We start from the raw sequence: 13,993 nt of genomic DNA on the forward strand, positions 1-13,993 counted from the left end.
ATCGATTATCAATTTCAATTAGTAATTTTAAAAAGTGAACTAATAGGGCATTTATTCAGTCCAAGAAAAGTCCATGTGACGTGAAAAATACTAGTGCTATTATAAAACAAGCCGAAAGATAATTAAATTAATCAGTATGGGTGAAGTTATGAGGGTGGGGGAATAATTGCGAGAATGGAAGGCAAGCTATTGATAACTCACTGTGTTCGGTTCCAAAAGACAGTTTCTTCATCCCCCACCTCATTTCCCTTGTTTGAGCGTGTCTCAGTTTACAAATGCGTTCGACTATCAACAAATTATTGTGTTACTTGTGGTAGCCGCTAGCTGGAAAAACGCCAGGAATCCTTACTGCTGTATGTTGCAATATTCAAGTGCGTCATTGGGTGATTGTCCATGTTTCCTTATAAAAAATATTGAGTGCGAAAAATTTTCGCCTCGTAGGCTTTCTAGTAAAGGACGATATACAATATGGCTCTCCTGCAAACAAAAAACATTCAGTAAATATATGATGACATAAATTATTATTGTTCCACGTAGCCTTTCCTTTTTTTTGAATGTTACTTCTTTGTATGCAAGTTTGTACGTGCATGCATGTGTATGCCCGTATCTCGTGCTGTACCTACATTCTGGAATTAGACTTGTCATATTAGTGTACAATAAAACTCTCTTACATCATATCCCACATTTACTGATTAGTTTGCGAACAGTGGTAGAGTTTATAGGCAGGATTATAGAATTAACTGAATATTTCACTACCTTTAAAGAGTAATTCATCAACATTTTGAGCGGAACACACAACTATAAAATTGTACTCAAATATGAGAGCCAAAATAGGAAATTTCGTTACTTTTGGAATTTTGATACTCAACATGTCACAAATATATTTTGTTTTAATCTTTGCAGGACAGTCACCAAATCGTACGCCAAACTTCAGCCACCAATCCAACTGTTGGAAACGGAAGCCGGTGTTTTTCATTGGTCCACGGAAGTGTCTGACACCATCATCATAGAAAACATCAACATCGTTGAAAACTTAATAAAATGGCGTATGAAATGAGCAGTGTTCAACAGGAAAGAAAGGTATTTAGAACAAACATTTATTGCTGATTTAGAATTTTTGTAATAAAACGTTTGAACCTATTTGAAGCCAACAACAACCTGCTAGAACCTAGTAAGAGCCATAATATACTCTCATGACATACTTAATGTTCCAGCAGTACAACATGGCAGGCAGTCCGAAGAAATAGTCATCAAACAGCTAGAAGACCAGGAAAAAATTAATATAAGTAAAGCTGGTCTTTTTATTGACCAAGAACACCCATTTCTTGCCGCAACACCCGATGGCCTTGTTGGCGAAGGTCGTCTCGTAGAAATAGTGTCCTGCTTCGGCATATGGAATGGACATAAATGAAGCCATGCGAGAAGGCAAAATAAAGTATTTGAAATATTCTAAAAAAAGTCCTACTGTCATTTCATTTAAAAAAGATCCTGAATATTTCTACCAAGTCCAGGGTCAACTTCACATAACCAGAAGGGATATTTGCTTGTTTGGCATCTGGACTTCGAGCCAAAATAAATTAAAAGTACCTATTGGAAATTTTCAGAGACGACACATTCTGGAAAAAAAAAAATGGAACCAAAACTCGTTTTATTTTACACACAATGCGTTCTTCCGGAATTAGTTGATCCTAGACACACAAGAAATATGGAAATTCGGGATCCGCCGCACATAACAGAGGCTATCAGAAGTCATAAGATAAAATGCATGGGAAAACGAAGATCGTCCAAAACAAAACCGAATATTACACCCTGATTACATTAAACGTGAACATTTTTCAAGCTTTTGCAGAACTTTCAAGAAAATGTTGGTCTTGGATAATCATTCAAACTAATTTTTATAGTGACCTGTTTGATTTATCAATCTAAGTCGCCTGCTCACTTTGCTTCATAAACTATCACCTTTCATACTGGAAATTATTCTTGCTCATTGTTTCTAGAACGTTTAACCATGCCAAGCATTTTCATGAACCTTCATTTTTAGTATGCCAGCACCTACGTGTGCATAAGAAAGTATAGCCCGTGTGGTCACGTTCAGTGGCTACCTAGAGAATCATTACCGTAATTATTTTGGATATGTAAAAAAATAAAATGTCTTACCTATAATGTAAATTTTAAAGCTGAGTTAAGCTTTCCAGAATGGTTAAATGCTCAAGTGAGCAATGGTGTTTAAAATTATAGAAGACATTGCTTGTTTAGGTGAATAAATACTGAGGTGTTCGTAACTGTTACTTTTGAAGGAAATTAATTCATTTGGCAGCCAATTGAGAAATTTTGTAAAATTTTTAAATGAGAAACAAGAGAATTTCATAAAAAGAGTGTTCGGTATGCATAAACTTCTTGTCTGGTAAGTCCTAACAAAAAGGAGAAACGAAATAAATGTATAATAGCGACCATAAAAATATTTTGCTTCAGTGGTAAGCTGAATTAAATTCTGTGTTTTGTTGTTTTAAAAGTGTGTGTGCATTAAATCGAATAGTATAAATGCCTGTCTAGTTAAAAATATAAAGCTTATGTACATTTTTTGTGCGTCACAGGTAAAAACCAATTTGTGTGTAATTCTACTAAACTTGTTTAAATAATCTGTTGTCGTTTACTGTATCGGATTTGTAAAATTATTTCTATTTAAGCATTTGTTTCTCTTAAATACCTCTCTAAAGGCCATCTACATACTTTTAAGATTGTTGGACTTTTCTGCAAACTGTTTTGAAAAAGGTTTTTGTGATGTAAAAATATTTGTGTTTAAAATGTCTATTATACCGTACAGTTTTTTTTTTTTTAATTTGTCTTTCTTGGAAGTAACTCGTGCCCACGTTGGTTTAATTTATAGTGCTCTTTTTAAATTTATTTGTCTTTTATAACATAATGAACATTGTATATTGGTGTGAAACAAAATGTATGAATTACGTGTGAAATAAATACATGTTTTATAATGTGGAATTATGTAACGATTTTTTGTATAGTGCCTTTTTAAACCACGTCCAAATAAAATATATGCTACCTGCATGATAACTCATTGCCATGACACAAGTGAAACAATTACAAATGAGATTATTCCATGTTATAAAAACACGAACACTTTTTTTAAAAAAATAGTACATAATATGTATGTATTTCGAAAAGCTTTTACAACTATCATTGACAGATGCGAGTTATAAAAAATACATAACATCGATTCGGAAAATATATTTAACTTCGGCAAGATTTGTTTGCAGAATAAGGTAATTTCATGTTCCTTGGAGGATATGTAACGTTTAATATCCACGTGACTTCGAAAATTACGATGTAATATCACTTTTCCCACTTCATGTAAAAGTTTGTGTTTTTAGCAAAAACATAGTAATCCATTTTATCTTTTTTTTTTTTACTTATGAACTACTAAACACGCGTAAAAAATGCTACCATTACGACAAACATACTTTTCGCGTTATTTGACATTTGTGTTGAATGAAACGTTGTGTGTAGCCACTAGCTCGCGCGGCGCTCCGCTCGTACGGGGAAGGCAGGCAGGCAGGTAGCAATGCTGTCGAGACATCCCGACCCGTACCGCGCCGTCATGAGGAGGGAATGACCATGGAGTGAGGGAGGGTAAACCGAGTCTATCCCCTCCACCGACATCATTTCGCCAGGACGCGCTCCTAGTAGGCCACTCCTCCAAGGCTAAACTCCGCCCAGGCTAGAAGTATTTTGTGCTGCTCGCGCCGGATTCTGAGTAGCCGCTTCTCTATATACCACTCTTAAACTCAAAAATTTGTTATTTATTCCAAATGAAGTAAGGCCTCTCCAAAGGTCTACAAGTTGAACCGTGTTAAACGTAAATATAAAATAATGACATGAAATGGGACAAACCCCCTTAATGAGTTGAATATTTCATTTCTATTCATGCATATTATTGTTCAATAGCATCCCAGGCATACCTCTATAACTTCAGTCAAATTATTTTTTTTCTCAAGAGTGCCAAAGAATTTAACTTCATCTGACCAAGAAATAATAATTAAGGATTCAAAATTTGGTTCCCATTCACTGGCTGCATACTCGCTGGTACACAAAACATTTTTTTAAAGAGAGGTGTTTTGTTTTATTATATTTTACATTGAGCTCACATGCTATATAACTGGCACCATTTGAAAAAAAAATACGGAACAATTTTTTGCGAAGAAAAAATAATCAATTATTAAAAACATCAGAAAAACCTATGGCGTCATGCGGTGTACTAAAAATGCACAAGCACCTGCTTGACTAACTTCCAAACCTATTCATGTAAGAGGAACTAATGACTAAGAGTACAAATCTCAATCGGCCACTTAATAGAAGGCACAGAAACGTTTATTCAATTAAATAATTATTAATAATACTCCACGAGATTACTAAAACACATGTCTAGAATGAATACACTCAACAGCTTCTGAGCAGTATATGAATGGGGTTTCAGCAACTAGTGCTGGTGCGTGGAGTCGAAGCAGAGTTACTGCCATTTTGGATTGTGATGTCACAGCTGCCATCTTTGATGACCTTGTACTTGACTTTTGTCCTTGATACTAGCCACCATCTTGGATGACCATAACCTCGGCGGCCATCTTGCGACCACCATCTTGGATTCCCCTATTTTGTCTTCTAGATTCTTACGCCATTTTGAACTATGCCGTCACATCCACCATTTTTAATTCAGATGTCACTTTGACTAGAAATTTCTGACAATTTGGATTCTTACGTCACGTCCGCCATGTTGTTTTCATTTGCTGGAGGTCAACATATTGTGTGACATAATGTCCACCATATTGTTTTCGTCTGCTGGAGGTTGCCATCTTGGGTGATGTAAAGTTCGCCATCTTTGTTTCTGATTTTTGGTCCTAAAGTGCGCAAGCAACGCACTGCAAAATGCATGTAAAGTCGATATTTAATTACCTGTCAGTGTTGTTTTGACCCTTATGAGTATTTATTTTTTGTTTGTAAATAATTCAATGGAAGCTAGGTTATTTTAACCATGACTGCTTGGACAACTGGTATGTACATACACACCTTTAACCAAACGGCCATCGATACTTACAGCAGACTGAGAATTAAATGAAGGATATACAAAAATAACACATAATGGGATTTTAATTGTTTAAATATGATGTAATAATAGCAGCATCTGTTGGAAGCTGAGCATCCATCATTATATTCAATACTTGCTACTAGATGCTCTAGTGTCGCGTAGTGCACACATCTCCCCTTCCCACCTTAAAAAAAAATGACGCAGTTTGCGTCGAATAACCTCAATGTCGTGCTGTAAGGCAAATCACGAATTAAAAGCAGAAATATTTTATGTATAACATACTAGCTTTCGGTATAACGTCATTTGGTAGTAGCTACGTAGTAGTAATTTTGGGAATTGAACGTAAGTCGCATGGAACTGAAATGTGTAACCACGGTGCTGCCAACTGTGACTCATGGCGCGAACCCAAGTTCACAAAGCCAAGGATAAACTTTATAGTATTAACTGTTTAATGAATTTTAAAATATTGGAAGTATTTTAATAAAATTCTTTGTCTAAAACCAGGTCCAAAACCGGGGTTTAGGAATTTTTCAATTTTTTTTTTCCTTTTTCCTTTTATCGGAGCTGTTTTGCACTCTGAAAATCGACGTAGCTGCTCCGGCAGCGAATTATAGAGGCGGATGCGGAAACTACGCGATTCACGCCAATAAATGTAGTTGAAAACACAATTTTTGTATATTTAACACGCTCGGTATTAATTTAAAGATTTCTGCGTTCATTTTCGTGTCCAAGATTCGTATTATAAGTGGATTTGCAACATGAGAACACATTAATTTGCTCGATACCGAGCTAATGTTAATACATCTCTGGCAAATACAGAAAAGGTCGCTCACATTATTATTTTTTTAGAGCAATTAAAGAAATTAAATAAAATTGCATATATTCTTATGATATAATATCAACTTTTGAGTTCAGATTATCGCAAATGATAAAATACTAGGTACCCAGTCTTGGAACTTACTCTTGAAACCGAGTATTACTTGTTCTAGTTTTCTGCGCTAAGTCCAGGTCCATGAAAATGGTGATGTGTCCGTCGTTTCGGCATGACTTGTTGCTGCCATCTTCAAGTGCGGTTGAAGATGGCTGCAGCCCAGATTCCAAGAAAACGTTGGTGACTGTGGATACGAAAGACTATGATCTGGATTTACCAAATAATACTCCAAGTTCAATCAACATTTTAAAGGAGGCATTACACATTCAATTACAGAAAATTTTCAGAGAAATACGTTACGTCTCCCCAACAACTCACAAACAGGTACGGCTCCAGGAAGACGTTTTGGGAGGAGCACTTGTACAAAGAAAATATGCAGTTGCAAAGCGTGACATTAAATAAATCAGATGTTGGCCTTTGAATATCGACAAATTTACAGTCTAAAATAGTGAAGCTTGTATATTTTATACAACGTTTAATGAAAGAAGAGTTAAATACGTGAGTTTAATTATTTGAGTAACTACACATAAACATACTCTCCAAATAATTCGGGCCTCCCCTGCTCCATAAATCTGGAGGCACGCTTGCTCACAAAATCTATTTATATAAAAAATATAAATTGGGGACCAAATCGGCTATGGCCTAGGATAAGAAACGATCCTAGCATTTTCCTGCAGTATTTAAGAAAACTATTGGAAACTGAAACTCTGCTGGACGGACCGGAATTCGAACCCAGTATCTGCCAAAGCGTTTCGGCGTTGCTCCATCTCGTTTTGTACGTTCATAGACGGCACAGGGAAACGTTATTTTGAATGCATTTCAACAAGGCGTAGACGTACACAAAGAAAGATGAGTACACAAACACACAGAAAAAAGACATAACTGCTATGACATACAATGCAAACCTGCAATGTCGTTATGTCCAAAATTAATTTTTTAGTCATGTTTGGGTTATGACATGTCGGGAAATGGATGAGAAATCTGGTAACAGTACAACTCCAAAATATGTAAAAATGTGCACTAAAATTTATTCACATAAACAAATATCGTTTCAAGACCTGCCCCTGAGTAATTTTTATGGGGGGGGGGGGGGTGTGTGTTTATCCTTTTAATTAACATTGAGGAGGCTAGCACCTCTGCCTACACAGCTGAAAGTTTTGTTATAACGCCACAGCTTAACTTTCAACATACCGTGATTTAATTAATTTTCTATGACAAGTTGCCCAATCCTTTGAAATAAAATTTGCATGCAATTACGGAGTCAAGTCATACACAATGTTCTCAAAAAATTTTCAATGTGGACCATATATTTTCAGCCCTTCTTTTTACCAACTACAATAACTGTCATTTTTTTTATTTATAACGTTTATTTATGTTTTTGGAAGCTAAGAGAAACCTCTATTAATATTTTATTATGGAGGAAGTGCATACACAAACTGAGTAAGATAAATAACTGCGTAAAACCAGTTTTCTTCATACTATTGTTGTTTTGCTCTCTCAACTGTTTTGGTAAATATCTATGACATTTTTTAACTAAAGCGTTCTGCTGCGCCTTATTAAATTGGAAGTTATTGAAAGCCGGATGTTATAAGGTATTTATTAGATAAACCGTTATTTGTAAATTTATTAAGTAAATTTTATTCTGCAGGTATAAATTTCAAGCTTTACTGTAGATACTTTATTAGACTACCATTCTCACACCACTTTATGTCAGAGGGCTTAAGCCGGAATTGCATTAGTCCGTCACCTCCGTCCGTTAGTCAGTCGTCCGTCCATCACGTGATCTGTACCCAATCATATTTCCCAAAAAATTCCATCCACCCGTCAAAAGCTTGGAAACTTAATACGTTTGACGGACGGATGGATGAAATTATAACCTCCAAATGTCTGCAAAGGTTTTGCGTGTCAAATTGTATTATATTAGAGTTTTTTGAAGTTAGTTCAATTCTTTAGAAGCTTACTTACATTATTATTTTTATTTGTGTTTGAGTACATTTTAAAGTTTTTGTTTTGAAACAAAAATCGTTCGATTCACATAAGTGTGACACTGAAAATGTTTAAATAAATACTGGAATTAAACATATTATGTTTACTGAGTTATAAGTGCATATCTTAAATGATTGCCAAAATAATCTAATTATAAAGGATAAATTTTCTAAAAAAAATTAAGTTTTATCAACAGTTAGCAGAATCTATAATATGACGGATGAACGGAGAGTGTTGTAAATAATTCGGCGACTGACGGACGAACGGCAGACGGACGGGTGACGGACGTACGCAACGGGCTATCTTAATTCCGGCTTTATTTGGAAGGGAAAAGTTATATTGGATATCCAGTGAATGAAAATACTCCACGTATTATAGAGTATTACCCGCCATCTGACTGGAGTTATAACTGCTAAGGTTGGCGGTAAGGTTTACGTCATACGATCACGTTCAAAGGTTTAAAGGTGACCTGGCATCCAAGCCTACAGCGGGCTAAGAACCCTCCCCCCCATTACCCTTTTACAAGAGTAGTATGTTTTGGTTCCTTCTGGCGCAGGCGCCAGGCGGTGGTGCCGGTGCCGTGTAGCATGCCGATTGATCTGACGTTACGGCGGCCATCTTGAATTTGTGATGTCACGGCAGCCATCTTGGATGACCGTGACCTTGACCTTTGAGATTAACCTTGTCCCCGGCGGCCATATTGGATCCGCCATAGTGTATCCGCCATCTTTAAATCGAGTGCCCCACTCACTCATGATTAAATTTTCTTCACGGTCACCATATCGATATTTTTTTCTGTTCCACTGGAGGCCGCCATCTTGGATACCGTCGACTTTGTTTCTGCTGTTTGTTCCTAGAGAGCGCCAGCGTCACTCTGTCTCATCACATAAGACTGATGTTCCATTACCTACCATAGCTATTATGGTCCTTATCGACATATTAAATTTAATATTTTATGCAAAATACATTGGAAGCGCTGTGATTCGAACCGTCTCATCTCTGATCTCTAGTTTGGAAAACATACGCCTTTAACCGCACGGCCATCGAGACATTTGCCAGACTAAGATTTAAATAACGTATTGGCCTATATATATAACATGCATATTCGGACTTGTAATTTTTTTAAAATTTGAAGTTCGAGACAGAGCCACCAATTTGTATTAACACGTACCTGTTGCAATTATCGTTACGGTCGCCATCTTGAAAATCTGTAATTTTTATGCTATAAATTCCGAAAAAATTCCTAAAATTTAAAAAAATTAAAAATGACCTACTTCAAATGTTTAGTTATTTAAACAATTTCGGTCCTCGGTTCAATTTCCGGCGAGAGTAAACCAGTAATTTATTAATATATTAAAAAATTCTCAATAAAAAGTAATAAAAACGTCTTACACCAGACCCAACATTTTGAATTATGTCACCACTGTATCAATTATCGTTACGAACGCAATCTTGGAAATCTTTATTTGTTATACGATTTTAATGAAAAAAGTTAATAATTAATCAAAAAAATAACTTATTAGAATACTAATTGATTAGATCGATTCCCGTTCTTGGTTCGAAACCGGTAAGAGCAAAAGATAAAAAACAACATATCCTTCCTCCAAGGAAGCTACCTAGACTGACCTCACACCACCAATACCAAGGTATATATATCGTCAACTGGTATGACGTCATGTCCGCCACCTTATCTTCGTCTGCTGGAGGCCGCCATCTTGTTTTCTTCTGCTAGTGTGCTAGCACAATGTTAGTATAATTTTCTGTTCACCATACCTATGTCCTCAACTGTTGGCATTGAACTTTGACCTTGACTTTGAACATTGACCTTGACCTTGAAATTTGACCTTGATCTTAAAATTTGACCATGACATTGAAGTTTGATCATGACCTTGAAATTTGACCTTGACCTTGAAATTTGACTTTGACCTTGACGACCATCATGGATCCGACTTTTTGTGATCAGTACATGCTACCAGGAGCTACCACCTGCTAGAGTACATTGCCACCAATTTGTTTTCGTCTGCTGGAGGACACCATCTTGTGTGTGTACTCGTATTATAGAGTACATTACCATCATGCTAGTTATTTTCTATTCTAACCTGCTTGAGTGCAGTAAACATTTATTATTACTGTGACACCCGCCATCTTATCATTTGGGCACCATATTGGAATCGTGTAATTATTAAGCTAGAAATTCGGGAAAAATTACAAAATTCATTAAATAAATTTACAATCAATATACTGATTGATTAGATCGATTCCTGTCCATAATTCGATCCCTGGTCGATGCAAAACGTTTTATAAAAAAATAATAAATTCAATAAATCATTATCAAAATCCTAAAACAGGCTTACAATCAACTACTACCATCATTCTATAAGCCATTACGACTGCCATTTGGATATTTGTATTTATTGACTTATAAATTCGGGAAAAATTCCAAAATTCACCAAAAAAATAACTCATTAATTAACATATTGAATCGATGGATTCCTGTCGTCGGTTCGATACATGAACAGTGACAAGTGTAACTAAATATTAAATAAATTTGATATTTTTTTTCCATTACCTTTCATGGAGTTTATAAATCATTCTCTCTTCAAAAATAATATTCAAGACAATGTACGACAATGTTCGACGAATTAAATACGTTGCCGATAAACCTAACATGAAAGTCTAGCTTTTCGATACTTAGAATAGCCTCTAAACCGTTCATGTACAAAGCCATACATACATATAGACCAAACGTCTTCGGACCGCGAGACCGGGTCCTAAACAATGTCAGATGTATAGACCAGTTATTTCCGAACCTCGCGACCTTCTTCATCGACAGCTAATTATATTCAATTAAACCAACGTAACATATTTTTATGCTTACAAGAGGACAAAGAATCCCATCAAAAAGGCAGCACATTTTGGAAGCACCATCAACAAAAAGGAAGCACCATCAACCAAAAGATAGCACATTTGGAAGCACAATCAAAAAGGCAGCGCGTTTTGGAAGCACAATAAAAAAGGAAGCACATTTTGGAAGCACAATCAAAAAGGCTGCACATTTTGGAAGCACCATCATCAAAAAGGTAGCACATTTTGGAAGCACAATCAAAAAAGGAAGCACATTTTGGAAGCACCATCAAATAGGCAGCATATTTTGGAAGAACCATCATACAAAATGCAGCACATTTGGAAGCATAATAAAAAAGCCAGCACATTTTGGAAGCACAATCAACAAAAAGGAAGCACATTATGGACGCACCGTCAATCATAAGGAAGTACATTCTACTAAACGAAAGCTCATTTAACGAAAAGGAGGTACATTCTCACGTACATACAACTCGGTAGGATGCGATCGTCAATGTTAAGTTAGCATATAATGCCTCCATCAGTCTATGAATCCATCAGTTTTTAGTTCCATAAGTCATTGGCTCCTCCATCAGTCATTGACTCCAACAGTCTTTTGGCTCGAAAAGTCATTGGCTCCAACAGTCATTGGCTCCAACTGCCTTTTGCTTCAACAGCTCCAATTATATTTGACTAGAATGCTACCAGTCTAAGAGACTATGAGGCTACAAGGCTACGAGTCTACAAGGATCTAGCTGGTTACGAGTTATACATGGCTGCGAGACTGCATGGCTAAAAGGCTGCGTGGCTACGAATCTACATGTCTTTGAAGCTACAAGGATACAAGTCTACTCGGCTCCAAATGACTGCAAGGCTACATGGCTACAACACCACTTGGATACAAAGCTTCAATCCTACGAGTCTACAAGCCCTCTCCAACTGCCTACGAGTCTACAAAGCTCCATCTACTCCAGCAGCATTATGTTATAAGATTACAAGACTACTTGTTTAAGTAGTTACATCTCTACGAGGCTACTTGGCTACATAGTTACAAGTCTACGAGGCTCCAAGAAATCATAACTACGCGACTACGAGCCATGAGGTTACGAGACTACGTGACTACGAGTCTTTAAGTTTACGAGACTGCAAGGCTACAGAGCTACGAAGCTTCTAGAACACAAGTTAACAGACTGCGAGGATACAGGACTACAAGTCTACATGAGTACTTGACTACGAAGCTACAAGTTTACAAGGCTCCAATTGCTGCATCTGTCTTCGGCTGAATTTTCTCTTTGGCTTCAACTGCTCCAGCTGCATTATTTTATAATATTACAAGGCTACATGGTTACGTAGCTACAAGTCTACAAGGCTCCAATTGCCGCATCTGTCTTTGACAGAATTTTCTCTTTTGCTCCAACTGCTCCAACAGCATTATGTTATAAGATTTTGCCGGAAATTAGGAATTTCAACACGTTTTTTTTTTAATTTGTTATTATAATTTTAAATTATTTTTAGAAATTTAATTTTTATTATAATCTGGTTACTAAAGGGGTGATTTACACTTTGTAAGGCTGGTGTACTCTACATAGTTAAACTTTGTACCAGTGGGCCGAGGCACCTTTTCTCAAGGATCTATCTGAGTTTTTGCTAGTCTAATGTAGTCGTTAGCAGCCCGATTGAAATTTCTCCCGCCTGCAGTCACGTCTTGGGTTTGTAACATTACTTCCCTTCATGACTAAAATCGCATAGAGCAGCTTCTGGCCTGCAAGCTGCTACTTCTCAGAGACCTGCTGAGAGTAGCGAGTCTCGGCACGAACGAGTATCCCGTGGACGCTCGTTCCCAGCATCGTTGTGTTTTTATCCACCCCCCCCCCCCCTCCCTCAGTTCTGAGAAATTATCCCGGACCATTGACCTGACGTGATCTCCGCCAGGCAGTGATCGACTCCAAGGACGACTTGCATAAAAAACATGTGTGCAAGGATGGACCACCCACGACATCTAGCAGCAGTAACAGTAACTTCTTCTCTGGTAGCCAGCGCGTGGAGCTGACCCTCGTGACACCTGGTGGCGATTCAGCTCACCGCTTTAGTTAGTTCCCCTTTACGCTGCTAGAAAGCAGCGCCGCGGCGCCATATGCCCCTATACTTTCAAATCGCGACCTGTAGAAGTCGATTGTTTGTTGTCTTCTGTGCCCGCCGGTAGAGAGAGTGGCAGTCGCTCTTCGGCGCAAACAACTGAAGTCGTGGTTACGACCACTCGGGCACCTTCTCATGTTTTCGGCCCTGAGCCGAACCTTCCCCTTCTTTTTCCCTAGGGCCGACCGCCCGATTTAATTAGGAGTGTGGTCCTCCGTCAAAGGACTTTGACATTGGCTACTAACCGCGCTGCAGGCCGGGCAGAACTTCTCTCCGTCTCTTGTCGCGGCTACGACGGAAAGCCTTTTCTTGAGGATGTAGTCAGCTGCCTTAAGGATGTGATCCCAGTTGAACAGTAGCCAGTCAGAAGTAGTGATTAGAAAAAAGTCATGTTTTAGTTAAATTTTATTAATTTTTTATTTTACTAAAATTCGATTTCTTCCGCGTCATCCGCGCATTTCTCGGTCCGCGCCATTCTGATGTCGGCGCGAGACATCTCCTGAGCCCTGGAGCTACACCCTGTTTGGTGAGTAATCCGGTCTTTTTCCTCCCCGAATCCCCGTTTTTTGGCCTTTTAGCGCCGACTGTGTTTGACTGTCTGGAAGCAGGTATAATTCGTTTGGAATTTGATTTGCGTTTCAGACAGGGTCCAAGTGTTGGGGGACGTTTTTGCTCCCAGCATGTCATTCGGGATCTCGAGCTCCGAGTCCCCTTAAGAAGAGAAATTTTCCCAGCCCGACATCATACTTTGAAGAGCCGGGTGATATGAGAAATATATTTTCCCCTTACATATAATGAACTAAATTAATTAAATGCATACCAGCAAACAGTGCCTTAAGAAATTAATCTACGAGAATATGTAAAATCAATGAGACTGTATTTATGTAATCATCGAAAGAATCTAATAAGGTGGAATATTTCTATCTTTGTTCTGTGACGATGTTTAATTAATATAATATAATTTTTTTTTTAATAATTTCGGGCCGGCCCTCCTTTTTGTTACT

Source organism: Bacillus rossius, chromosome 1 (assembly GCF_032445375.1).
Source record: "Bacillus rossius redtenbacheri isolate Brsri chromosome 1, Brsri_v3, whole genome shotgun sequence".
In the NCBI taxonomy this organism is placed as follows: Eukaryota; Metazoa; Arthropoda; class Insecta; order Phasmatodea; family Bacillidae; genus Bacillus; species Bacillus rossius.